At 46.2% G+C, this 25703-nt stretch overlaps 5 non-coding genes across 5 annotated transcripts; all 5 read right to left on the bottom strand.

The window, feature by feature from the left end:
• Positions 1-3721: 3721 nt before the first annotated feature.
• TRNAN-GUU (transfer RNA asparagine (anticodon GUU)) lies at positions 3722-3794 on the bottom strand. Its single transcript has one exon. It is a non-coding gene; the product is annotated as a tRNA-Asn (tRNA).
• Positions 3795-5041: 1247 nt separating this feature from the next.
• Positions 5042-5114, bottom strand: TRNAN-GUU (transfer RNA asparagine (anticodon GUU)). The gene has a single exon. It is a non-coding gene; the product is annotated as a tRNA-Asn (tRNA).
• Positions 5115-7827: 2713 nt separating this feature from the next.
• TRNAN-GUU (transfer RNA asparagine (anticodon GUU)) lies at positions 7828-7900 on the bottom strand. The gene has a single exon. It is a non-coding gene; the product is annotated as a tRNA-Asn (tRNA).
• Positions 7901-8120: 220 nt separating this feature from the next.
• Positions 8121-8193, bottom strand: TRNAN-GUU (transfer RNA asparagine (anticodon GUU)). Its single transcript has one exon. It is a non-coding gene; the product is annotated as a tRNA-Asn (tRNA).
• A 13271-nt stretch (positions 8194-21464) lies between these two features.
• TRNAS-GCU (transfer RNA serine (anticodon GCU)) lies at positions 21465-21537 on the bottom strand. Its single transcript has one exon. It is a non-coding gene; the product is annotated as a tRNA-Ser (tRNA).
• Positions 21538-25703: the final 4166 nt, after the last annotated feature.

The following is a 25703-nucleotide window of genomic DNA, read 5'->3' as shown; positions in this document are numbered from 1 at the left end:
GTCAGGTATTGTGAAAAAACTTTGACTTTTTACGTCACATCTGAGACTTCACAACACCGCTCCCGGATGGGCTCGAACCACAAACCTTTTGAATAACAGCTGAACGCTCTAATCATTGCGCCACGGAAGCCCAAAAATTAAATGTTCGTCAGTTATTTTTAAAAAACTCTGAATTTTACGTTACATCTAAGACCTCACAACACCGCTCCCGGGTGGGCTCGAACCACCAACCTTTCGGTTAACAGCCGAACGCGCTAACCATTGCTTCACGGAAGCCCAAAAATTAAATGTTCGTCAGGTATTGTGGAAAAACTTTGACTTTTTACGTCACATCTGAGACCTCACAACACCGCTCACGGATGGGCTCGAACCACCAACCTTTCGGTTAACAGCCGAACGCGCTAACCATTGCGCCACGGAAGCCCAAAAATTAAATGGTCGTCGGGTATTGTGGAAACAATTTGGCTTTTTACGTTACATGTGAGAGCTCACAACACCGCTCCCGGGTGGGCTCGAACCACCAACCTTTCGGTTAACAGCCGAACGCGCTAACCATTGCGCCACAGAAGCCAAAGATTAAATGTTCGTCAGGTATTGTGGGAAAACTTTGGATTTTTACGTTACATGTGAGATCTCACAACACCGCTCCCGGGTGGGCTCGAACCACCAACCTTTCGGTTAACAGCCGACGGCGTTAACCATTGTGCAACGGAAGCCCAAAGATTAAATGTTCGTCAGGTATTGTGGAAAAACTTTGACTTTTTACGTCACATCTGAGACTTCACAACACCGCTCCCGGATTGGCTCGAACCACAAACCTTTTGAATAACAGCTGAACGCTCTAAACATTGCGCCACGGAAGCCCAAAAATTAAATGTTCGTCAGTTATTTTTAAAACACTCTGAATTTTACGTTACATCTAAGACCTCACAACACAGCTCCCGGATGGGCTCGAACCACCAACCTTTCGGTTAACAGCCGACGGCGTTAACCATTGCGCAACGGAAGCCCAAAGATTAAATGATCGTCAGGTATTGTGGAAAAACTTTGGATTTTTACGTTACATGTGAGATTTGACAACACCGCTCCCGGGTGGGCTCGAACCACCAACCTTTCGGTTACAGCCGGACGCGCTAACCATTGCTTCACGGAAGCCCAAATATTAAATGTTCGTCAGGTATTGTGGAAAAACTTTGACTTTTTACGTCACATCTGAGACCTCACAACACCGCTCACGGATGGGCTCGAACCACAAACCTTTTGAATAACAGCTGAACGCTCTAACCATTGCGCCACGGAAGACCAAAAATTAAATGTTCGTCAGTTATTTTTAAAAAACTCTGAATTTTACGTTACATCTAAGACCTCACAACACCGCTCCCGGATGGGCTCGAACCACCAACCTTTCGGTTAACAGCCGACGGCGTTAACCATTGTGCAACGGAAGCCCAAAGATTAAATGTTCGTCAGGTATTGTGGAAAAACTTTGACTTTTTACGTCACATCTGAGACTTCACAACACCGCTCCCGGATTGGCTCGAACCACAAACCTTTTGAATAACAGCTGAACGCTCTAAACATTGCGCCACGGAAGCCCAAAAATTAAATGTTCGTCAGTTATTTTTAAAACACTCTGAATTTTACGTTACATCTAAGACCTCACAACACAGCTCCCGGATGGGCTCGAACCACCAACCTTTCGGTTAACAGCCGACGGCGTTAACCATTGCGCAACGGAAGCCCAAAGATTAAATGATCGTCAGGTATTGTGGAAAAACTTTGGATTTTTACGTTACATGTGAGATTTGACAACACCGCTCCCGGGTGGGCTCGAACCACCAACCTTTCGCTTAACAGCCGGACGCGCTAACCATTGCTTCACGGAAGCCCAAATTTTAAATGTTCGTCAGGTATTGTGGAAAAACTTTGACTTTTTACGTCACATCTGAGACCTCACAACACCGCTCACGGATGGGCTCGAACCACAAACCTTTTGAATAACAGCTGAACGCTCTAACCATTGCGCCACGGAAGACCAAAAATTAAATGTTCGTCAGTTATTTTTAAAAAACTCTGAATTTTACGTTACATCTAAGACCTCACAACACCGCTCCCGGATGGGCTCGAACCACCAACCTTTCGGTTAACAGCCGACGGCGTTAACCATTGTGCAACGGAAGCCCAAAGATTAAATGTTCGTCAGGTATTGTGGAAAAACTTTGACTTTTTACGTCACATCTGAGACTTCACAACACCGCTCCCGGATTGGCTCGAACCACAAACCTTTTGAATAACAGCTGAACGCTCTAAACATTGCGCCACGGAAGCCCAAAAATTAAATGTTCGTCAGTTATTTTTAAAACACTCTGAATTTTACGTTACATCTAAGACCTCACAACACAGCTCCCGGATGGGCTCGAACCACCAACCTTTCGGTTAACAGCCGACGGCGTTAACCATTGCGCAACGGAAGCCCAAAGATTAAATGATCGTCAGGTATTGTGGAAAAACTTTGGATTTTTACGTTACATGTGAGATTTGACAACACCGCTCCCGGGTGGGCTCGAACCACCAACCTTTCGGTTAACAGCCGGACGCGCTAACCATTGCTTCACGGAAGCCCAAATATTAAATGTTCGTCAGGTATTGTGGAAAAACTTTGACTTTTTACGTCACATCTGAGACCTCACAACACCGCTCACGGATGGGCTCGAACCACAAACCTTTTGAATAACAGCTGAACGCTCTAACCATTGCGCCACGGAAGACCAAAAATTAAATGTTCGTCAGTTATTTTTAAAAAACTCTGAATTTTACGTTACATCTAAGACCTCACAACACCGCTCCCGGATGGGCTCGAACCACCAACCTTTCGGTTAACAGCCGACGGCGTTAACCATTGTGCAACGGAAGCCCAAAGATTAAATGTTCGTCAGGTATTGTGGAAAAACTTTGACTTTTTACGTCACATCTGAGACTTCACAACACCGCTCCCGGATGGGCTCGAACCACAAACCTTTTGAATAACAGCTGAACGCTCTAAACATTGCGCCACGGAAGCCCAAAAATTAAATGTTCGTCAGTTATTTTTAAAAAACTCTGAATTTTACGTTACATCTAAGACCTCACAACACCGCTCCCGGGTGGGCTCGAACCACCAACCTTTCGGTTAACAGCCGAACGCGCTAACCATTGCTTCACGGAAGCCCAATAATTAAATGTTCGTCAGGTATTGTAGAAAAACTTTGACTTTTTACGTCACATCTGAGACCTCACAACACCGCTCACGGATGGGCTCGAACCACCAACCTTTCGGTTAACAGCCGACGGCGTTAACCATTGTGCAAGGGAAGCCCAAAGATTAAATGTTCGTCAGGTATTGTGGAAAAACTTTGACTTTTTACGTCACATCTGAGACTTCACAACACCGCTCCCAGATGGGCTCGAACCACAAACCTTTTGAATAACAGCTGAACGCTCTAACCATTGCGCCACGGAAGCCCAAAAATTAAATGTTCGTCAGTTATTTTTAAAACACTCTGAATTTTACGTTACATCTAAGACCTCACAACACAGCTCCCGGATGGGCTCGAACCACCAACCTTTCGGTTAACAGCCGACGGCGTTAACCATTGCGCAACGGAAGCCCAAAGATTAAATGATCGTCAGGTATTGTGGAAAAACTTTGGATTTTTACGTTACATGTGAGATTTCACAACACCGCTCCCGGGTGGGCTCGAACCACCAACCTTTCGGTTAACAGCCGAACGCGCTAACCATTGCGCCACGGAAGCCCAAAAATTAAATGGTCGTCGGGTATTGTGGAAACACTTTGGCTTTTTACGTTACATGTGAGAGCTCACAACACCGCTCCCGGGTGGGCTCGAACCACCAACCTTTCGGTTAACAGCCGAACGCGCTAACCATTGCGCCACAGAAGCCCAAAGATTAAATGTTCGTCAGGTATTTTTAAAAAACTCTGAATTTTACGTTACATCTAAGACCTCACAACACCGCTCCCGGATGGGCTCGAACCACCAACCTTTCGGTTAACAGCCGACGGCGTTAACCATTGCGCAACGGAAGCCCAAAGATTAAATGTCGGTCAGGTATTGTGGGAAAACTTTGGATTTTTACGTTACATGTGAGATCTCACAACACCGCTCCCGGGTGGGCTCGAACCACCAACCTTTCGGTTAACAGCCGAACGCGCTAACCATTGCGCCACAGAAGCCCAAAGATTAAATGTTCGTCAGGTATTGTGGAAAAACTTTGACTTTTTACGTCACATCTGAGACTTCACAACACCGCTCCCGGATGGGCTCGAACCACAAACCTTTTGAATAACAGCTGAACGCTCTAAACATTGCGCCACGGAAGCCCAAAAATTAAATGTTCGTCAGTTATTTTTAAAAAACTCTGAATTTTACGTTACATCTAAGACCTCACAACACCGCTCCCGGGTGGGCTCGAACCACCAACCTTTCGGTTAACAGCCGAACGCGCTAACCATTGCTTCACGGAAGCCCAATAATTAAATGTTCGTCAGGTATTGTAGAAAAACTTTGACTTTTTACGTCACATCTGAGACCTCACAACACCGCTCACGGATGGGCTCGAACCACCAACCTTTCGGTTAACAGCCGACGGCGTTAACCATTGTGCAAGGGAAGCCCAAAGATTAAATGTTCGTCAGGTATTGTGGAAAAACTTTGACTTTTTACGTCACATCTGAGACTTCACAACACCGCTCCCAGATGGGCTCGAACCACAAACCTTTTGAATAACAGCTGAACGCTCTAACCATTGCGCCACGGAAGCCCAAAAATTAAATGTTCGTCAGTTATTTTTAAAACACTCTGAATTTTACGTTACATCTAAGACCTCACAACACAGCTCCCGGATGGGCTCGAACCACCAACCTTTCGGTTAACAGCCGACGGCGTTAACCATTGCGCAACGGAAGCCCAAAGATTAAATGATCGTCAGGTATTGTGGAAAAACTTTGGATTTTTACGTTACATGTGAGATTTCACAACACCGCTCCCGGGTGGGCTCGAACCACCAACCTTTCGGTTAACAGCCGAACGCGCTAACCATTGCGCCACGGAAGCCCAAAAATTAAATGGTCGTCGGGTATTGTGGAAACACTTTGGCTTTTTACGTTACATGTGAGAGCTCACAACACCGCTCCCGGGTGGGCTCGAACCACCAACCTTTCGGTTAACAGCCGAACGCGCTAACCATTGCGCCACAGAAGCCCAAAGATTAAATGTTCGTCAGGTATTTTTAAAAAACTCTGAATTTTACGTTACATCTAAGACCTCACAACACCGCTCCCGGATGGGCTCGAACCACCAACCTTTCGGTTAACAGCCGACGGCGTTAACCATTGCGCAACGGAAGCCCAAAGATTAAATGTCGGTCAGGTATTGTGGGAAAACTTTGGATTTTTACGTTACATGTGAGATCTCACAACACCGCTCCCGGGTGGGCTCGAACCACCAACCTTTCGGTTAACAGCCGAACGCGCTAACCATTGCGCCACAGAAGCCCAAAGATTAAATGTTCGTCAGGTATTGTGGAAAAACTTTGACTTTTTACGTCACATCTGAGACTTCACAACACCGCTCCCGGATGGGCTCGAACCACAAACCTTTTGAATAACAGCTGAACGCTCTAACCATTGCGCCACGGAAGACCAAAAATTAAATGTTCGTCAGTTATTTTTAAAAAACTCTGAATTTTACGTTACATCTAAGACCTCACAACACCGCTCCCGGATGGGTTCGAACCACCAACCTTTCGGTTAACAGCCGACGGCGTTAACCATTGCGCAACGGAAGCCCAAAGATTAAATGATCGTCAGGTATTGTGGAAAAACTTTGGATTTTTACGTTACATGTGAGATTTGACAACACCGCTCCCGGGTGGGCTCGAACCACCAACCTTTCGGTTAACAGCCGGACGCGCTAACCATTGCTTCACGGAAGCCCAAATTTTAAATGTTCGTCAGGTATTGTGGAAAAACTTTGACTTTTTACGTCACATCTGAGACCTCACAACACCGCTCACGGATGGGCTCGAACCACAAACCTTTTGAATAACAGCTGAACGCTCTAACCATTGCGCCACGGAAGACCAAAAATTAAATGTTCGTCAGTTATTTTTAAAAAACTCTGAATTTTACGTTACATCTAAGACCTCACAACACCGCTCCCGGATGGGCTCGAACCACCAACCTTTCGGTTAACAGCCGACGGCGTTAACCATTGTGCAACGGAAGCCCAAAGATTAAATGTTCGTCAGGTATTGTGGAAAAACTTTGACTTTTTACGTCACATCTGAGACTTCACAACACCGCTCCCGGATTGGCTCGAACCACAAACCTTTTGAATAACAGCTGAACGCTCTAAACATTGCGCCACGGAAGCCCAAAAATTAAATGTTCGTCAGTTATTTTTAAAACACTCTGAATTTTACGTTACATCTAAGACCTCACAACACAGCTCCCGGATGGGCTCGAACCACCAACCTTTCGGTTAACAGCCGACGGCGTTAACCATTGCGCAACGGAAGCCCAAAGATTAAATGATCGTCAGGTATTGTGGAAAAACTTTGGATTTTTACGTTACATGTGAGATTTGACAACACCGCTCCCGGGTGGGCTCGAACCACCAACCTTTCGGTTAACAGCCGGACGCGCTAACCATTGCTTCACGGAAGCCCAAATATTAAATGTTCGTCAGGTATTGTGGAAAAACTTTGACTTTTTACGTCACATCTGAGACCTCACAACACCGCTCACGGATGGGCTCGAACCACAAACCTTTTGAATAACAGCTGAACGCTCTAACCATTGCGCCACGGAAGACCAAAAATTAAATGTTCGTCAGTTATTTTTAAAAAACTCTGAATTTTACGTTACATCTAAGACCTCACAACACCGCTCCCGGATGGGCTCGAACCACCAACCTTTCGGTTAACAGCCGACGGCGTTAACCATTGTGCAACGGAAGCCCAAAGATTAAATGTTCGTCAGGTATTGTGGAAAAACTTTGACTTTTTACGTCACATCTGAGACTTCACAACACCGCTCCCGGATGGGCTCGAACCACAAACCTTTTGAATAACAGCTGAACGCTCTAAACATTGCGCCACGGAAGCCCAAAAATTAAATGTTCGTCAGTTATTTTTAAAAAACTCTGAATTTTACGTTACATCTAAGACCTCACAACACCGCTCCCGGGTGGGCTCGAACCACCAACCTTTCGGTTAACAGCCGAACGCGCTAACCATTGCTTCACGGAAGCCCAATAATTAAATGTTCGTCAGGTATTGTAGAAAAACTTTGACTTTTTACGTCACATCTGAGACCTCACAACACCGCTCACGGATGGGCTCGAACCACCAACCTTTCGGTTAACAGCCGACGGCGTTAACCATTGTGCAAGGGAAGCCCAAAGATTAAATGTTCGTCAGGTATTGTGGAAAAACTTTGACTTTTTACGTCACATCTGAGACTTCACAACACCGCTCCCAGATGGGCTCGAACCACAAACCTTTTGAATAACAGCTGAACGCTCTAACCATTGCGCCACGGAAGCCCAAAAATTAAATGTTCGTCAGTTATTTTTAAAACACTCTGAATTTTACGTTACATCTAAGACCTCACAACACAGCTCCCGGATGGGCTCGAACCACCAACCTTTCGGTTAACAGCCGACGGCGTTAACCATTGCGCAACGGAAGCCCAAAGATTAAATGATCGTCAGGTATTGTGGAAAAACTTTGGATTTTTACGTTACATGTGAGATTTCACAACACCGCTCCCGGGTGGGCTCGAACCACCAACCTTTCGGTTAACAGCCGAACGCGCTAACCATTGCGCCACGGAAGCCCAAAAATTAAATGGTCGTCGGGTATTGTGGAAACACTTTGGCTTTTTACGTTACATGTGAGAGCTCACAACACCGCTCCCGGGTGGGCTCGAACCACCAACCTTTCGGTTAACAGCCGAACGCGCTAACCATTGCGCCACAGAAGCCCAAAGATTAAATGTTCGTCAGGTATTTTTAAAAAACTCTGAATTTTACGTTACATCTAAGACCTCACAACACCGCTCCCGGGTGGGCTCGAACCACCAACCTTTCGGTTAACAGCCGAACGCGCTAACCATTGCGCCACGGAAGCCCAAAAATTAAATGGTCGTCGGGTATTGTGGAAACACTTTGGCTTTTTACGTTACATGTGAGAGCTCACAACACCGCTCCCGGATGGGCTCGAACCACCAACCTTTCGGTTAACAGCCGACGGCGTTAACCATTGCGCAACGGAAGCCCAAAGATTAAATGTCGGTCAGGTATTGTGGGAAAACTTTGGATTTTTACGTTACATGTGAGATCTCACAACACCGCTCCCGGGTGGGCTCGAACCACCAACCTTTCGGTTAACAGCCGAACGCGCTAACCATTGCGCCACAGAAGCCCAAAGATTAAATGTTCGTCAGGTATTGTGGAAAAACTTTGACTTTTTACGTCACATCTGAGACTTCACAACACCGCTCCCGGATGGGCTCGAACCACAAACCTTTTGAATAACAGCTGAACGCTCTAACCATTGCGCCACGGAAGACCAAAAATTAAATGTTCGTCAGTTATTTTTAAAAAACTCTGAATTTTACGTTACATCTAAGACCTCACAACACCGCTCCCGGATGGGTTCGAACCACCAACCTTTCGGTTAACAGCCGACGGCGTTAACCATTGTGCAACGGAAGCCCAAAGATTAAATGTTCGTCAGGTATTGTGGAAAAACTTAGACTTTTTACGTCACATCTGAGACTTCACAACACCGCTCCCGGATGGGCTCGAACCACAAACCTTTTGAATAACAGCTGAACGCTCTAACCATTGCGCCACGGAAGCCCAAAAATTAAATGTTCGACAGTTATTTTTAAAAAACTCTGAATTTTACGTTACATCTAAGACCTCACAACACCGCTCCCGGATGGGCTCGAACCACCAACCTTTCGGTTAACAGCCGAACGCGCTAACCATTGCGCCACGGAAGCCCAAAAATTAAATGTTCGTCAGGTATTGTGGAAAAACTTTGGATTTTTACGTTACATGTGAGATCTCACAACACCGCTCCCGGGTGGGCTCGAACCACCAACCTTTCGGTTAACAGCCGAACGCGCTAACCAGTGCGCCACGGAAGCCCAAAAATTAAATGGTCGTCGGGTATTGTGGAAACACTTTGGCTTTTTACGTTACATGTGAGAGCTCACAACACCGCTCCCGGGTGGGCTCGAACCACCAACCTTTCGGTTAACAGCCGAACGCGCTAACCATTGCGCCACAGAAGCCCAAAGATTAAATGTTCGTCAGGTATTTTTAAAAAACTCTGAATTTTACGTTACATCTAAGACCTCACAACACCGCTCCCGGATGGGCTCGAACCACCAACCTTTCGGTTAACAGCCGACGGCGTTAACCATTGCGCAACGGAAGCCCAAAGATTAAATGTTCGTCAGGTATTGTGGAAAAACTTTGGATTTTTACGTTACATGTGAGATCTCACAACACCGCTCCTGGGTGGGCTCGAACCACCAACCTTTCGGTTAACAGCCGAACGCGTTAACCATTGCGCCACGGAAGCCCAAAGAATAAATGTTCGTCAGTTATTGTGGAAAAACTTTCACTTTTTACGTCACATCTGAGACTTCACAACACCGCTCCCGGATGGGCTCGAACCACAAACCTTTTGAATAACAGCTGAACGCTCTAACCATTGCGCCACGGAAGACCAAAAATTTAATGTTCGTCAGTTATTTTTAAAAAACTCTGAATTTTACGTTACATCTAAGACCTCACAACACCGCTCCCGGATGGGCTCGAACCACCAACCTTTCGGCTAACAGCCGACGGCGTTAACCATTGTGCAAGGGAAGCCCAAAGATTAAATGTTCGTCAGGTATTGTGGAAAAACTTTGACTTTTTACGTCACATCTGAGACTTTACAACACCGCTCCCAGATGGGCTCGAACCACAAACCTTTTGAATAACAGCTGAACGCTCTAACCATTGCGCCACGGAAGCCCAAAAATTAAATGTTCGTCAGTTATTTTTAAAACACTCTGAATTTTACGTCACATCTAAGACCTCACAACACAGCTCCCGGATGGGCTCGAACCACCAACCTTTCGGTTAACAGCCGACGGCGTTAACCATTGCGCAACGGAAGCCCAAAGATTAAATGATCGTCAGGTATTGTGGAAAAACTTTGGATTTTTACGTTACATGTGAGATTTGACAACACCGCTCCCGGGTGGGCTCGAACCACCAACCTTTCGGTTAACAGCCGGACGCGCTAACCATTGCTTCACGGAAGCCCAAATATTAAATGTTCGTCAGGTATTGTGGAAAAACTTTGACTTTTTACGTCACATCTGAGACCTCACAACACCGCTCACGGATGGGCTCGAACCACAAACCTTTTGAATAACAGCTGAACGCTCTAACCATTGCGCCACGGAAGCCCAAAAATTAAATGTTCGTCAGTTATTTTTAAAAAACTCTGAATTTTACGTTACATCTAAGACCTCACAACACCGCTCCCGGATGGGCTCGAACCACCAACCTTTCGGTTAACAGCCGAACGCGCTAACCATTGCGCCACGGAAGCCCAAAAATTAAATGTTCGTCAGGTATTGTGGAAAAACTTTGGATTTTTACGTTACATGTGAGATCTCACAACACCGCTCCCGGGTGGGCTCGAACCACCAACCTTTCGGTTAACAGCCGAACGCGCTAACCAGTGCGCCACGGAAGCCCAAAAATTAAATGGTCGTCGGGTATTGTGGAAACACTTTGGCTTTTTACGTTACATGTGAGAGCTCACAACACCGCTCCCGGGTGGGCTCGAACCACCAACCTTTCGGTTAACAGCCGACGGCGTTAACCATTGCGCAACGGAAGCCCAAAGATTAAATGTTCGTCAGGTATTGTGGAAAAACTTTGGATTTTTACGTTACATGTGAGATCTCACAACACCGCTCCTGGGTGGGCTCGAACCACCAACCTTTCGGTTAACAGCCGAACGCGTTAACCATTGCGCCACGGAAGCCCAAAGAATAAATGTTCGTCAGTTATTGTGGAAAAACTTTCACTTTTTACGTCACATCTGAGACTTCACAACACCGCTCCCGGATGGGCTCGAACCACAAACCTTTTGAATAACAGCTGAACGCTCTAACCATTGCGCCACGGAAGACCAAAAATTTAATGTTCGTCAGTTATTTTTAAAAAACTCTGAATTTTACGTTACATCTAAGACCTCACAACACCGCTCCCGGATGGGCTCGAACCACCAACCTTTCGGCTAACAGCCGACGGCGTTAACCATTGTGCAAGGGAAGCCCAAAGATTAAATGTTCGTCAGGTATTGTGGAAAAACTTTGACTTTTTACGTCACATCTGAGACTTTACAACACCGCTCCCAGATGGGCTCGAACCACAAACCTTTTGAATAACAGCTGAACGCTCTAACCATTGCGCCACGGAAGCCCAAAAATTAAATGTTCGTCAGTTATTTTTAAAACACTCTGAATTTTACGTCACATCTAAGACCTCACAACACAGCTCCCGGATGGGCTCGAACCACCAACCTTTCGGTTAACAGCCGACGGCGTTAACCATTGCGCAACGGAAGCCCAAAGATTAAATGATCGTCAGGTATTGTGGAAAAACTTTGGATTTTTACGTTACATGTGAGATTTGACAACACCGCTCCCGGGTGGGCTCGAACCACCAACCTTTCGGTTAACAGCCGGACGCGCTAACCATTGCTTCACGGAAGCCCAAATATTAAATGTTCGTCAGGTATTGTGGAAAAACTTTGACTTTTTACGTCACATCTGAGACCTCACAACACCGCTCACGGATGGGCTCGAACCACAAACCTTTTGAATAACAGCTGAACGCTCTAACCATTGCGCCACGGAAGCCCAAAAATTAAATGTTCGTCAGTTATTTTTAAAAAACTCTGAATTTTACGTTACATCTAAGACCTCACAACACCGCTCCCGGATGGGCTCGAACCACCAACCTTTCGGTTAACAGCCGAACGCGCTAACCATTGCGCCACGGAAGCCCAAAAATTAAATGTTCGTCAGGTATTGTGGAAAAACTTTGGATTTTTACGTTACATGTGAGATCTCACAACACCGCTCCCGGGTGGGCTCGAACCACCAACCTTTCGGTTAACAGCCGAACGCGCTAACCAGTGCGCCACGGAAGCCCAAAAATTAAATGGTCGTCGGGTATTGTGGAAACACTTTGGCTTTTTACGTTACATGTGAGAGCTCACAACACCGCTCCCGGGTGGGCTCGAACCACCAACCTTTCGGTTAACAGCCGACGGCGTTAACCATTGCGCAACGGAAGCCCAAAGATTAAATGTTCGTCAGGTATTGTGGAAAAACTTTGGATTTTTACGTTACATGTGAGATCTCACAACACCGCTCCTGGGTGGGCTCGAACCACCAACCTATCGGTTAACAGCCGAACGCGTTAACCATTGCGCCACGGAAGCCCAAAGAATAAATGTTCGTCAGTTATTGTGGAAAAACTTTCACTTTTTACGTCACATCTGAGACTTCACAACACCGCTCCCGGATGGGCTCGAACCACAAACCTTTTGAATAACAGCTGAACGCTCTAACCATTACGCCACGGAAGACCAAAAATTTAATGTTCGTCAGTTATTTTTAAAAAACTCTGAATTTTACGTTACATCTAAGACCTCACAACACCGCTCCCGGATGGGCTCGAACCACCAACCTTTCGGCTAACAGCCGACGGCGTTAACCATTGTGCAAGGGAAGCCCAAAGATTAAATGTTCGTCAGGTATTGTGGAAAAACTTTGACTTTTTACGTCACATCTGAGACTTTACAACACCGCTCCCAGATGGGCTCGAACCACAAACCTTTTGAATAACAGCTGAACGCTCTAACCATTGCGCCACGGAAGCCCAAAAATTAAATGTTCGTCAGTTATTTTTAAAACACTCTGAATTTTACGTCACATCTAAGACCTCACAACACAGCTCCCGGATGGGCTCGAACCACCAACCTTTCGGTTAACAGCCGACGGCGTTAACCATTGCGCAACGGAAGCCCAAAGATTAAATGATCGTCAGGTATTGTGGAAAAACTTTGGATTTTTACGTTACATGTGAGATTTGACAACACCGCTCCCGGGTGGGCTCGAACCCACAACCTTTCGGTTAACAGCCGGACGCGCTAACCATTGCTTCACGGAAGCCCAAATATTAAATGTTCGTCAGTTATTGTGGAAAAACTTTGACTTTTTACGTCACATCTGAGACCTCACAACACCGCTCACGGATGGGCTCGAACCACAAACCTTTTGAATAACAGCTGAACGCTCTAACCATTGCGCCACGGAAGCCCAAAAATTAAATGTTCGTCAGTTATTTTTAAAAAACTCTGAATTTTACGTTACATCTAAGACCTCACAACACCGCTCCCGGATGGGCTCGAACCACCAACCTTTCGGTTAACAGCCGAACGCGCTAACCATTGCGCCACGGAAGCCCAAAAATTAAATGTTCGTCAGGTATTGTGGAAAAACTTTGGATTTTTACGTTACATGTGAGATCTCACAACACCGCTCCCGGGTGGGCTCGAACCACCAACCTTTCGGTTAACAGCTGAACGCGCTAACCATTGCGCCACGGAAGCCCAAAAATTAAATGGTCGTCGGGTATTGTGAAAACACTTTGGCTTTTTACGTTACATGTGAGAGCTCACAACACAGCTCCCGGGTGGGCTCGAACCACCAACCTTTCGGTTAACAGCCGAACGCGCTAACCATTGCGCCACAGAAGCCCAAAGATTAAATGTTCGTCAGGTATTTTTAAAAAACTCTGAATTTTACGTTACATCTAAGACCTCACAACACCGCTCCCGGATGGGCTCGAACCACCAACCTTTCGGTTAACAGCCGACGGCGTTAACCATTGCGCAACGGAAGCCCAAAGATTAAATGTTCGTCAGGTATTGTGGAAAAACTTTGGATTTTTACGTTACATGTGAGATCTCACAACACCGCTCCTGGGTGGGCTCGAACCACCAACCTTTCGGTTAACAGCCGAACGCGCTAACCATTGCGCCACGGAAGCCCAAAGATTAAATGTTCGTCAGGTATTGTGGAAAAACTTTGACTTTTTACGTCACATCTGAGACTTCACAACACCGCTCCCGGATGGGCTCGAACCACAAACCTTTTGAATAACAGCTGAACGCTCTAACCATTGCGCCACGGAAGACCAAAAATTAAATGTTCGTCAGTTATTTTTAAAAAACTCTGAATTTTACGTTACATCTAAGACCTCACAACAACGCTCCCGGATGGGCTCGAACCACCAACCTTTCGGTTAACAGCCGACGGCGTTAACCATTGTGCAAGGGAAGCCCAAAGATTAAATGTTCGTCAGGTATTGTGGAAAAACTTTGACTTTTTACGTCACATCTGAGACTTCACAACACCGCTCCCAGATGGGCTCGAACCACAAACCTTTTGAATAACAGCTGAACGCTCTAACCATTGCGCCACGGAAGCCCAAAAATTAAATGTTCGTCAGTTATTTTTAAAACACTCTGAATTTTACGTTACATCTAAGACCTCACAACACAGCTCCCGGATGGGCTCGAACCACCAACCTTTCGGTTAACAGCCGACGGCGTTAACCATTGCGCAACGGAAGCCCAAAGATTAAATGATCGTCAGGTATTGTGGAAAAACTTTGGATTTTTACGTTACATGTGAGATTTGACAACACCGCTCCCGGGTGGGCTCGAACCACCAACCTTTCGGTTAACAGCCGGACGCGCTAACCATTGCTTCACGGAAGCCCAAATATTAAATGTTCGTCAGGTATTGTGGAAAAACTTTGACTTTTTACGTCACATCTGAGACCTCACAACACCGCTCACGGATGGGCTCGAACCACAAACCTTTTGAATAACAGCTGAACGCTCTAACCATTGCGCCACGGAAGACCAAAAATTAAATGTTCGTCAGTTATTTTTAAAAAACTCTGAATTTTACGTTACATCTAAGACCTCACAACACCGCTCCCGGATGGGCTCGAACCACCAACCTTTCGGTTAACAGCCGATGGCGTTAACCATTGTGCAACGGAAGCCCAAAGATTAAATGTTCGTCAGGTATTGTGGAAAAACTTTGACTTTTTACGTCACATCTGAGACTTCACAACACCGCTCCCGGATGGGCTCGAACCACAAACCTTTTGAATGACAGCTGAACGCTCTAAACATTGCGCCACGGAAGCCCAAAAATTAAATGTTCGTCAGTTATTTTTAAAAAACTCTGAATTTTACGTTACATCTAAGACCTCACAACACCGCTCCCGGGTGGGCTCGAACCACCAACCTTTCGGTTAACAGCCGAACGCGCTAACCATTGCTTCACGGAAGCCCAATAATTAAATGTTCGTCAGGTATTGTGGAAAAACTTTGACTTTTTACGTCACATCTGAGACCTCACAACACCGCTCACGGATGGGCTCGAACCACCAACCTTTCGGTTAACAGCCGACGGCGTTAACCATTGTGCAAGGGAAGCCCAAAGATTAAATGTTCGTCAGGTATTGTGGAAAAACTTTGACTTTTTACGTCACATCTGAGACTTCACAACACCGCTCCCAGATGGGCTCGAACCACAAACCTTTTGAATAACAGCTGAACGCTCTAACCATTGCGCCACGGAAGCCCAAAAATTAAATGTTCGTCAGTTATTTTTAAAACACTCTGAATTTTACGTTACATCTAAGACCTCACAACACAGCTCCCGGATGGGCTCGAACCACCAACCTTTCGGTTAACAGCCGACGGCGTTAACCATTGCGCAACGGAAGCCCAAAGATTAAATGTTCGTCAGGTATTGTGGAAAAACTTTGACTTTTTACGTCACATCTGAGACTTCACAACACCGCTCCCAGATGGGCTCGAACCACAAACCTTTTGAATAACAGCTGAACGCTCTAACCATTGCGCCACGGAAGCCCAAAAATTAAATGTTCGTCAGTTATTTTTAAAACACTCTGAATTTTACGTTACATCTAAGACCTCACAACACAGCTCCCGGATGGGCTCGAACCACCAACCTTTCGGTTAACAGCCGACGGCGTTAACCATTGCGCAACGGAAGCCCAAAGATTAAATGATCGTCAGGTATTGTGGAAAAACTTTGGATTTTTACGTTACATGTGAGATTTGACAACACCGCTCCCGGGTGGGCTCGAACCACCAACCTTTCGGTTAACAGCCGGACGCGCTAACCATTGCTTCACGGAAGCCCAAATATTAAATGTTCGTCAGGTATTGTGGAAAAACTTTGACTTTTTACGTCACATCTGAGACCTCACAACACCGCTCACGGATGGGCTCGAACCACAAACCTTTTGAATAACAGCTGAACGCTCTAACCATTGCGCCACGGAAGCCCAAAAATTAAATGTCCGTCAGTTATTTTTAAAAAACTCTGAATTTTACGTTACATCTAAGACCTCACAACACCGCTCCCGGATGGGCTCGAACCACCAACCTTTCGGTTAACAGCCGAACGCGCTAACCATTGCGCCACGGAAGCCCAAAAATTAAATGTTCGTCAGGTATTGTGGAAAAACTTTGGATTTTTACGTTACATGTGAGATCTCACAACACCGCTCCCGGGTGGGCTCGAACCACCAACCTTTCGGTTAACAGCTGAACGCGCTAACCATTGCGCCACGGAAGCCCAAAAATTAAATGGTCGTCGGGTATTGTGGAAACACTTTGGCTTTTTACGTTACATGTGAGAGCTCACAACACCGCTCCCGGGTGGGCTCGAACCACCAACCTTTCGGTTAACAGCCGAACGCGCTAACCATTGCGCCACAGAAGCCCAAAGATTAAATGTTCGTCAGGTATTTTTAAAAAACTCTGAATTTTACGTTACATCTAAGACCTCACAACACCGCTCCCGGATGGGCTCGAACCACCAACCTTTCGGTTAACAGCCGACGGCGTTAACCATTGCGCAACGGAAGCCCAAAGATTAAATGTTCGTCAGGTATTGTGGAAAAACTTTGGATTTTTACGTTACATGTGAGATCTCACAACACCGCTCCTGGGTGGGCTCGAACCACCAACCTTTCGGTTAACAGCCGAACGCGCTAACCATTGCGCCACGGAAGCCCAAAGATTAAATGTTCGTCAGGTATTGTGGAAAAACTTTGACTTTTTACGTCACATCTGAGACTTCACAACACCGCTCCCGGATGGGCTCGAACCACAAACCTTTTGAATAACAGCTGAACGCTCTAACCATTGCGCCACGGAAGACCAAAAATTAAATGTTCGTCAGTTATTTTTAAAAAACTCTGAATTTTACGTTACATCTAAGACCTCACAACAACGCTCCCGGATGGGCTCGAACCACCAACCTTTCGGTTAACAGCCGACGGCGTTAACCATTGTGCAAGGGAAGCCCAAAGATTAAATGTTCGTCAGGTATTGTGGAAAAACTTTGACTTTTTACGTCACATCTGAGACTTCACAACACCGCTCCCAGATGGGCTCGAACCACAAACCTTTTGAATAACAGCTGAACGCTCTAACCATTGCGCCACGGAAGCCCAAAAATTAAATGTTCGTCAGTTATTTTTAAAACACTCTGAATTTTACGTTACATCTAAGACCTCACAACACAGCTCCCGGATGGGCTCGAACCACCAACCTTTCGGTTAACAGCCGACGGCGTTAACCATTGCGCAACGGAAGCCCAAAGATTAAATGATCGTCAGGTATTGTGGAAAAACTTTGGATTTTTACGTTACATGTGAGATTTGACAACACCGCTCCCGGGTGGGCTCGAACCACCAACCTTTCGGTTAACAGCCGGACGCGCTAACCATTGCTTCACGGAAGCCCAAATATTAAATGTTCGTCAGGTATTGTGGAAAAACTTTGACTTTTTACGTCACATCTGAGACCTCACAACACCGCTCACGGATGGGCTCGCACCACAAACCTTTTGAATAACAGCTGAACGCTCTAACCATTGCGCCACGGAAGACCAAAAATTAAATGTTCGTCAGTTATTTTTAAAAAACTCTGAATTTTACGTTACATCTAAGACCTCACAACACCGCTCCCGGATGGGCTCGAACCACCAACCTTTCGGTTAACAGCCGATGGCGTTAACCATTGTGCAACGGAAGCCCAAAGATTAAATGTTCGTCAGGTATTGTGGAAAAACTTTGACTTTTTACGTCACATCTGAGACTTCACAACACCGCTCCCGGATGGGCTCGAACCACAAACCTTTTGAATAACAGCTGAACGTTCTAAACATTGCGCCACGGAAGCCCAAAAATTAAATGTTCGTCAGTTATTTTTAAAAAACTCTGAATTTTACGTTACATCTAAGACCTCACAACACCGCTCCCGGGTGGGCTCGAACCACCAACCTTTCGGTTAACAGCCGAACGTGCTAACCATTGCTTCACGGAAGCCCAATAATTAAATGTTCGTCAGGTATTGTGGAAAAACTTTGACTTTTTACGTCACATCTGAGACCTCACAACACCGCTCACGGATGGGCTCGAACCACCAACCTTTCGGTTAACAGCCGACGGCGTTAACCATTGTGCAAGGGAAGCCCAAAGATTAAATGTTCGTCAGGTATTGTGGAAAAACTTTGACTTTTTACGTCACATCTGAGACTTCACAACACCGCTCCCAGATGGGCTCGAACCACAAACCTTTTGAATAACAGCTGAACGCTCTAACCATTGAGCCACGGAAGCCCAAAAATTAAATGTTCGTCAGTTATTTTTAAAACACTCTGAATTTTACGTTACATCTAAGACCTCACAACACAGCTCCCGGATGGGCTCGAACCACCAACCTTTCGGTTAACAGCCGACGGCGTTAACCATTGCGCAACGGAAGCCCAAAGATTAAATGATCGTCAGGTATTGTGGAAAAACTTTGGATTTTTACGTTACATGTGAGATTTCACAACACCGCTCCCGGGTGGGCTCGAACCACCAACCTTTCGGTTAACAGCCGAACGCGCTAACCATTGCTTCACGGAAGCCCAAAAATTAAATGTTCGTCAGGTATTGTGGAAAAACTTTGACTTTTTACGTCACATCTGAGACCTCACAACACCGCTCGCGGATGGGCTCGAACCACAAACCTTTTGAATAACAGCTGAACGCTCTAACCATTGCGCCACGGAAGACCAAAAATTAAATGTTCGTCAGTTATTTTTAAAAAACTCTGAATTTTACGTTACATCTAAGACCTCACAACACCGCTCCCGGATGGGCTCGAACCACCAACCTTTCGGTTAACAGCCGACGCGTTAACCATTGTGCAACGGAAGCCCAAAGATTAAATGTTCGTCAGGTATTGTGAAAAAACTTTGACTTTTTACGTCACATCTGAGACTTCACAACACCGCTCCCGGATGGGCTCGAACCACAAACCTTTTGAATAACAGCTGAACGCTCTAATCATTGCGCCACGGAAGCCCAAAAATTAAATGTTCGTCAGTTATTTTTAAAAAACTCTGAATTTTACGTTACATCTAAGACCTCACAACACCGCTCCCGGGTGGGCTCGAACCACCAACCTTTCGGTTAACAGCCGAACGCGCTAACCATTGCTTCACGGAAGCGCAAAAATTAAATGTTCTCAGGTATTGTGGAAAAACTTTGACTTTTTACGTCACATCTGAGACCTCACAACACCGCTCACGGATGGGCTCGAACCACCAACCTTTCGGTTAACTGCCGAACGCGCTAACCATTGCGCCACAGAAGCCCAAAGATTAAATGTTCGTCAGGTATTGTGGAAAAAATTTGGATTTTTAGGTTACATGTGAGATTTCACAACACCGCTCCCGGGTGGGCTCGAACCACCAACCTTTCGGTTAACAGCCGAACGCGCGAACCATTGCTTCACGGAAGCCCAAAAATTAAATGTTCGTCAGGTATTGTGGAAAAACTTTGACTTTTCACGTCACATCTGAGACCTCACAACACCGCTCACGGATGGGCTCGAACCACCAACCTTTCGGTTAACAGCCGAACGCGCTAACCATTGCGCCACGGAAGCCCAAAAATTAAATGGTCGTCGGGTATTGTGGAAACACTTTGGCTTTTTACGTTACATGTGAGAGCTCACAACACCGCTCCCGGGTGGGCTCGAACCACCAAACTTTCGGTTAACAGCCGAACGCGCTAACCATTGCGCCACGGAAACCCAAAGATTAAATGTTCGTCAGGTATTGTAGAAAAACTTTGGATTTTTACGTTACATGTGAGATCTCACAACACCACTCCCGGGTGGGCTCGAACCACCAACCTTTCGGTTAACAGCCGAACGCTCTAACCATTGCGCCACGGAAGCCCGAAAATTAAATGTTCGTCAGTTATTTTTAAAAAACTCTGAATTTTACGTTACATCTAAGACCTCACAACACCGCTCCCGGATGGGCTCGAACCACCAACTTTTCGGTTAACAGCCGATCGCGCTAACCATTGCGCCACGGAAGCCCAAAAATTAAATGTTCGTCAGGTATTGTGGAAAAACATTGGATTTTTAGGTTACATGTGAGATTTCACAACACCGCTCCCGGGTGGGCTCGAACCACCAACCTTTCGGTTAACAGCCGAACGCGCTAACCATTGCGCCACGGAAGACCAAAAATTAAATGTTCGTCAGTTATTTTTAAAAAACTCTGAATTTTACGTTACATCTAAGACCTCACAACACCGCTCCCGGATGGTCTCGAACCACCAACCTTTCGGTTAACAGCCGACGGCGTTAACCATTGTGCAACGGAAGCCCAAAGATTAAATGTTCGTCAGGTATTGTGGAAAAACTTTGACTTTTTACGTCACATCTGAGACTTCACAACACCGCTCCCGGATGGGCTCGAACCACAAACCTTTTGAATAACAGCTGAACGCTCTAACCATTGCGCCACGGAAGCCCAAAAATTAAATGTTCGTCAGTTATTTTTAAAAAACTCTGAATTTTACGTTACATCTAAGACCTCACAACACCGCTCCCGGGTGGGCTCGAACCACCAACCTTTCGGTTAACAGCCGAACGCGCTAACCATTGCTTCACGGAAGCCCAAAAATTAAATGTTCGTCAGGTATTGTGGAAAAACTTTGACTTTTTACGTCACATCTGAGACCTCACAACACCGCTCACGGATGGGCTCGAACCACCAACCTTTCGGTTAACAGCCGAACGCGCTAACCATTGCGCCACGGAAGCCCAAAAATTAAATGGTCGTCGGGTATTGTGGAAACAATTTGGCTTTTTACGTTACATGTGAGAGCTCACAACACCGCTCCCGGGTGGGCTCGAACCACCAACCTTTCGGTTAGCAGCCGAACGCGCTAACCATTGCGCCACAGAAGCCCAAAGATTAAATGTTCGTCAGGTATTGTGGGAAAACTTTGGATTTTTACGTTACATGTGAGATCTCACAACACCGCTCCCGGGTGGGCTCGAACCACCAACCTTTCGGTTAACAGCCGAACGCGCTAACCATTGCGCCACAGAAGCCCAAAGATTAAATGTTCGTCAGGTATTGTGGAAAAACTTTGGATTTTTAGGTTACATGTGAGATTTCACAACACCGCTCCCGGGTGGGCTCGAACCACCAACCTTTCGGTTAACAGCCGAACGCGCGAACCATTGCTTCACGGAAGCCCAAAAATTAAATGTTCGTCAGGTATTGTGGAAAAACTTTGACTTTTCACGTCACATCTGAGACCTCACAACACCGCTCACGGATGGGCTCGAACCACCAACCTTTCGGTTAACAGCCGAACGCGCTAACCATTGCGCCACGGAAGCCCAAAAATTAAATGGTCGTCGGGTATTGTGGAAACACTTTGGCTTTTTACGTTACATGTGAGAGCTCACAACACCGCTCCCGGGTGGGCTCGAACCACCAACCTTTCGGTTAACAGCCGAACGCTCTAACCATTGCGCCACGGAAGCCCGAAAATTAAATGGTCGTCGGGTATTGTGGAAACACTTTGGCTTTTTACGTTACATGTGAGAGCTCACAACACCGCTCCCGGGTGGGCTCGAACCACCAACCTTTCGGTTAACAGCCGAACGCTCTAACCATTGCGCCACGGAAGCCCGAAAATTAAATGTTCTTCAGTTATTTTTAAAAAACTCTGAATTTTACGTTACATCTAAGACCTCACAACACCGCTCCCGGATGGGCTCGAACCACCAACCTTTCGGTTAACAGCCGATCGCGCTAACCATTGCGCCACGGAAGCCCAAAAATTAAATGTTCGTCAGGTATTGTGGAAAAACATTGGATTTTTAGGTTACATGTGAGATTTCACAACACCGCTCCCGGGTGGGCTCGAACCACCAACCTTTCGGTTAACAGCCGAACGCGCTAACCATTGCGCCACGGAAGACCAAAAATTAAATGTTCGTCAGTTATTTTTAAAAAACTCTGAATTTTACGTTACATCTAAGACCTCACAACACCGCTCCCGGATGGTCTCGAACCACCAACCTTTCGGTTAACAGCCGACGGCGTTAACCATTGTGCAACGGAAGCCCAAAGATTAAATGTTCGTCAGGTATTGTGGAAAAACTTTGACTTTTTACGTCACATCTGAGACTTCACAACACCGCTCCCGGATGGGCTCGAACCACAAACCTTTTGAATAACAGCTGAACGCTCTAACCATTGCGCCACGGAAGCCCAAAAATTAAATGTTCGTCAGTTATTTTTAAAAAACTCTGAATTTTACGTTACATCTAAGACCTCACAACACCGCTCCCGGATGGGCTCGAACCACCAACCTTTCGGTTAACAGCCGAACGCGCTAACCATTGCTTCACGGAAGCCCAAAAATTAAATGTTCGTCAGGTATTGTGGAAAAACTTTGACTTTTTACGTCACATCTGAGACCTCACAACACCGCTCACGGATGGGCTCGAACCACCAACCTTTCGGTTAACAGCCGAACGCGCTAACCATTGCGCCACAGAAGCCCAAAGATTAAATGTTCGTCAGGTATTGTGGAAAAACTTTGACTTTTTACGTCACATCTGAGACCTCACAACACCGCTCACGGATGGGCTCGAACCACCAACCTTTCGGTTAACAGCCGAACGCGCTAACCATTGCGCCACGGAAGCCCAAAAATTAAATGGTCGTCGGGTATTGTGGAAACAATTTGGCTTTTTACGTTACATGTGAGAGCTCACAACACCGCTCCCGGGTGGGCTCGAACCACCAACCTTTCGGTTAACAGCCGAACGCGCTAACCATTGCGCCACAGAAGCCCAAAGATTAAATGTTCGTCAGGTATTGTGGGAAAACTTTGGATTTTTACGTTACATGTGAGATCTCACAACACCGCTCCCGGGTGGGCTCGAACCACCAACCTTTCGGTTAACAGCCGAACGCGCTAACCATTGCGCCACAGAAGCCCAAAGATTAAATGTTCGTCAGGTATTGTGGAAAAACTTTGGATTTTTAGGTTACATGTGAGATTTCACAACACCGCTCCCGGGTGGGCTCGAACCACCAACCTTTCGGTTAACAGCCGAACGCGCGAACCATTGCTTCACGGAAGCCCAAAAATTAAATGTTCGTCAGGTATTGTGGAAAAACTTTGACTTTTCACGTCACATCTGAGACCTCACAACACCGCTCACGGATGGGCTCGAACCACCAACCTTTCGGTTAACAGCCGAACGCGCTAACCATTGCGCCACGGAAGCCCAAAAATTAAATGGTCGTCGGGTATTGTGGAAACACTTTGGCTTTTTACGTTACATGTGAGAGCTCACAACACCGCTCCCGGGTGGGCTCGAACCACCAACCTTTCGGTTAACAGCCGAACGCTCTAACCATTGCGCCACGGAAGCCCGAAAATTAAATGTTCTTCAGTTATTTTTAAAAAACTCTGAATTTTACGTTACATCTAAGACCTCACAACACCGCTCCCGGATGGGCTCGAACCACCAACCTTTCGGTTAACAGCCGATCGCGCTAACCATTGCGCCACGGAAGCCCAAAAATTAAATGTTCGTCAGGTATTGTGGAAAAACATTGGATTTTTAGGTTACATGTGAGATTTCACAACACCGCTCCCGGGTGGGCTCGAACCACCAACCTTTCGGTTAACAGCCGAACGCGCTAACCATTGCGCCACGGAAGACCAAAAATTAAATGTTCGTCAGTTATTTTTAAAAAACTCTGAATTTTACGTTACATCTAAGACCTCACAACACCGCTCCCGGATGGTCTCGAACCACCAACCTTTCGGTTAACAGCCGACGGCGTTAACCATTGTGCAACGGAAGCCCAAAGATTAAATGTTCGTCAGGTATTGTGGAAAAACTTTGACTTTTTACGTCACATCTGAGACTTCACAACACCGCTCCCGGATGGGCTCGAACCACAAACCTTTTGAATAACAGCTGAACGCTCTAACCATTGCGCCACGGAAGCCCAAAAATTAAATGTTCGTCAGTTATTTTTAAAAAACTCTGAATTTTACGTTACATCTAAGACCTCACAACACCGCTCCCGGATGGGCTCGAACCACCAACCTTTCGGTTAACAGCCGAACGCGCTAACCATTGCTTCACGGAAGCCCAAAAATTAAATGTTCGTCAGGTATTGTGGAAAAACTTTGACTTTTTACGTCACATCTGAGACCTCACAACACCGCTCACGGATGGGCTCGAACCACCAACCTTTCGGTTAACAGCCGAACGCGCTAACCATTGCGCCACGGAAGCCCAAAAATTAAATGGTCGTCGGGTATTGTGGAAACAATTTGGCTTTTTACGTTACATGTGAGAGCTCACAACACCGCTCCCGGGTGGGCTCGAACCACCAACCTTTCGGTTAACAGCCGAACGCGCTAACCATTGCGCCACAGAAGCCCAAAGATTAAATGTTCGTCAGGTATTGTGGGAAAACTTTGGATTTTTACGTTACATGTGAGATCTCACAACACCGCTCCCGGGTGGGCTCGAACCACCAACCTTTCGGTTAACAGCCGAACGCGCTAACCATTGCGCCACAGAAGCCCAAAGATTAAATGTTCGTCAGGTATTGTGGAAAAACTTTGGATTTTTAGGTTACATGTGAGATTTCACAACACCGCTCCCGGGTGGGCTCGAACCACCAACCTTTCGGTTAACAGCCGAACGCGCGAACCATTGCTTCACGGAAGCCCAAAAATTAAATGTTCGTCAGGTATTGTGGAAAAACTTTGACTTTTCACGTCACATCTGAGACCTCACAACACCGCTCACGGATGGGCTCGAACCACCAACCTTTCGGTTAACAGCCGAACGCGCTAACCATTGCGCCACGGAAGCCCAAAAATTAAATGGTCGTCGGGTATTGTGGAAACACTTTGGCTTTTTACGTTACATGTGAGAGCTCACAACACCGCTCCCGGGTGGGCTCGAACCACCAACCTTTCGGTTAACAGCCGAACGCTCTAACCATTGCGCCACGGAAGCCCGAAAATTAAATGTTCTTCAGTTATTTTTAAAAAACTCTGAATTTTACGTTACAT

This window comes from Phalangium opilio, unplaced genomic scaffold, assembly GCF_054372755.1.
Source record: "Phalangium opilio isolate 3A_F unplaced genomic scaffold, DU_Popi_V2 ptg000352l_1, whole genome shotgun sequence".
Lineage (NCBI taxonomy): Eukaryota > Metazoa > Arthropoda > Arachnida > Opiliones > Phalangiidae > Phalangium > Phalangium opilio.
The sequence above is the reverse complement of the archived record's forward strand: the minus strand, read 5'-3'. Positions and strand labels throughout refer to the sequence as shown.